Genomic DNA, 3,292 nt, shown 5'->3' with positions numbered 1-3,292 from the left:
CCTTTTGCACACAACCCTAGATCTGAAAAACATTCCATATTTATTGTAATATCTCCTTAATCAAGTTCTAATCTTTCAATAATTATTATTAATATTTAGCAAGAATTAGTTAGTTCTAGTAATAGTCAATTGTTTACACTTGTTTGTTGAAGTTTGTATTGGGGATTTTGAAGGGTTTTCCTTCTTATTAATCAATCAAGCTTCCATCTTTCCTTTTGTTGGTATAATTTCTCTCCTTCCTTTTACTTGTTTATCATTTGTTTACATTTTCCTTGTCTTTTGATTTTGTTGCAACCTTCATTATGTCTTCTCCTTGTGTTGTTTGCTTTTCTTCTCTATTTAGCATAATTTCCCTTAACATGAGTGAGTAGATCCCTTCTAGGGTTTAGGGTGATTCTTTATGGGATTTGTGGGCATGATTCTTTGAACATTTTGGTCTTTGGTGAAATTGTTTAACTTTCCTATTCATTGCACTCAAGGTGTTTGTTGATTTGCTCAAGTGAAAGCTTTGGCCTTTCTTCATTTATTGCTTAATTCTCCCTTAGAATGAAAGTTTTTGGGAGTCTTGATGTATGTTAGGAGAGGAGGGATGCTTAATGAAAATTAGTAGCCACCCTTAAGATACCCAAGACATTGGTTCTTCATCTTAGGTTATTCTCTCACCATTGACCCTTTTTGATCTTCATGCTTGCCCCTAACCCATATTGATGACCCCGAAGGCCCTAGCTTTTAATTAACCGTATTCATTATCATCATCTTGTTTGTCTTTTCCTCTAGTGATTATAACCAAAACCTTTACTCTTAATTTTGATTAAACTTGACTCATAATTGAACTTTGTAGCAACCCCCGCCGTCCTTGAGTTCGACCCCGACTAAATACTACGCTTTTTCGGGTTTTACAAATAGTTTTGATATAGGGAGTAGACGACAAATTTCCTACTATCAAATGGCGCCGTTGCCGGGGATGGAGTTAGGTTATGCTTAGTTTCATTTAGAGTCTTTGCTTTAATCTTGTCTCAATTGTCATTTTGCTTTAGTAGTTGATTGTTGTTTGTAGAGTGTGTGTGATTTTTGCCTTTCCCTAGTGTGTAAAAACACTAAGAGACTTACGATTTGCCAAGTGTATGCCTAGGAGGAATCATCAAGCTCTCCTATTCAACTCCGACCCCGAGAGGCTTTTTAGGACCTTGAGGACTAGGACCCTTGAAAGAGTGAGGAACAATTCCACCCAAGCAAACATTGATCAACCAAACTCACACATCCCACAAAATTTTGATACAACAACTACGGTTCAACCAAATACCACAATTGAGACTTTAGTAGAAAACCCCTTTCATAACTTCCTTAATTACAATAGTCCACCTCAAACACCACCACATCAAGAACCAAACCACCCACCACAAATGGCTCTTAGAGATCACAACCGGCCTAACCATAATGATTCATGTAATCCCATCAACTTTGGCACCTTGGCCCCAAACAACTTTGAAATGCACCCCGCCCAAGTCGGGTTAGTTGAGAAGGACTTGTTTGGAGGTCATATTGAGGAAGATGCCCATGCCCATCTCCGGAAATTTAAAAGGAAAGTTTCAATGATGAAGAAGAATGGGGTGTCCGAAGACACTTTGAGAATGATGTTGTTTCCGTTTTCATTGACGGGCAAGGCGGACCGGTGGTTGAACATTCACCCACCGGATACTTTCACTACTTGGGATGACTTGGCTCAAGCGTTTATGGCCAAGTACTACCCTTCCTCAAAGACCGCGATGCTCCGCAACGAGATCCATACGTTCCAACAAGAGGATGGGGAGTCCTTAGGTGAGGCTTGGGACCGTTATCAAGATTTGATAGCAAGTTGCCCCCACCATGGAATACCGGAATGGTACATTACTCAAACATTCTTCCAAACTCTACTACCAAGAACTAAGGAGATGGTAAATGCCTCCGCGGGGGGAGGTTTTGACCACTTGAATGATGAAGAGGGCACGACATTGATCAAAAAAATGGTAGACTCGGAGGCAAACTATGGTTCTAGAGGGAACATGCTACGAAGAAACGGGAAATTCCCTAAGGAAAATGCCTCCAACTCCGATACAAATGCCAAGCTCGACTTGCTCACAAAGCAATTTGAGAAGTTTTCAAGGAATCAAGTGAACCAAGCCGGGACCTCATTTGGGCCGCCCATGGAAGAAGTTGCTCAAGTCTTGAGTTGTGAACTTTGTGGAGGAAGTGGTCATACATATGACTTATGTGGCAACAATTACAATGGTGCCTATGAAGAGAATGTTCAAGAGGTGAACGCTTTTCAAAGCTACAACAACAATCCTAGGCCACCAAGGCCTCCTTACAACAACCCAAATGTCTACAATCCAAATACCAATTTCTACCACTCCGGGTTAAGGAACCACCCCAACTTTAGTTACAAAAGCACCAATGTTCAAAACCCCCAACATCTCCTACCACAAACCCAAACCAATCCACCCGGTTTTGCTCAACCAAGGGGAATTCTCCCAAACCCAAGAAATAACTTTGGAAATCAAAACCAATGGTCAAGCAACAACCCACCCCAAAACTATGGCAACCAACAACAAGGGCACCAAGAGTTTGGTGGAAACCAAAGCAACCAAGGGTTTTACCAAGGAAATCAAGTAAATCAAGCAAATCAAGGATTTGGGCAAGGGTATGTTCAAGGGTCTCAAGAACAAGGTCAAGGATCAAACTTCAACAACTATGGTCCGAGAGGTAACTTTCAAGTGGGGCAAAACAACAACCAAGGTCCCAATGCTAGATATGACTATGGGTTCCCTTTACCCATAGCCAACCAACCTCATCAAGAACCCCAAGGTGAGCTCTCTCAAGTGGAGCTTTTGAAGATGATCAAGAACATGCAACTTCAACATAGCCAAGAGATAGCTAATTTTGCAAAAGCTACTCAACAAGAACAAGCAAACTTGAGAGCTAAATTTCTTAAGGACATGAGGGAAATGGAATCTAGGATGGCTTCTCACGCTATGGCTAACCCTCAAAGGCCGCCCGGTGGTTTGTTGGCTCAAGGACAAAGCTCCAAAGATGCCTCAAATAGCCACCATGCTCATGCGGTAGTGCTAAGGAGTGGTTTAGAGCTTGAGGACCCTTACAAAGACCTTGAGTTGGAAGTTGATGAAGATCCCAAGGGGAATGAGGTAGAAGTGGATGATGAAGAGGAAAGCTCACCCATTGAGGCTTCGGGTAAAGCTAATGATGACAAGAAAGGAAAGAAAGCTTGTGAAGATTTGACTAGAAGAGGAATTCA

The 3,292-nt window shown here is 41.6% G+C and overlaps 1 non-coding gene across 1 annotated transcript; it reads right to left on the bottom strand.

Moving 5' to 3' along the window:
- Nucleotides 1–1,766: 1,766 nt before the first annotated feature.
- LOC141589418 (small nucleolar RNA R71) lies at nucleotides 1,767–1,873 on the bottom strand. The gene has a single exon (XR_012520357.1). It is a non-coding gene; the product is annotated as a small nucleolar RNA R71 (small nucleolar RNA).
- Between the last annotated feature and the right edge of the window lie 1,419 nt (nucleotides 1,874–3,292).

This window comes from Silene latifolia, chromosome 6 (genome assembly GCF_048544455.1).
Source record: "Silene latifolia isolate original U9 population chromosome 6, ASM4854445v1, whole genome shotgun sequence".
Classification (NCBI taxonomy): domain Eukaryota; kingdom Viridiplantae; phylum Streptophyta; class Magnoliopsida; order Caryophyllales; family Caryophyllaceae; genus Silene; species Silene latifolia.
This window is presented reverse-complemented; position numbering and strand designations above follow the sequence as displayed.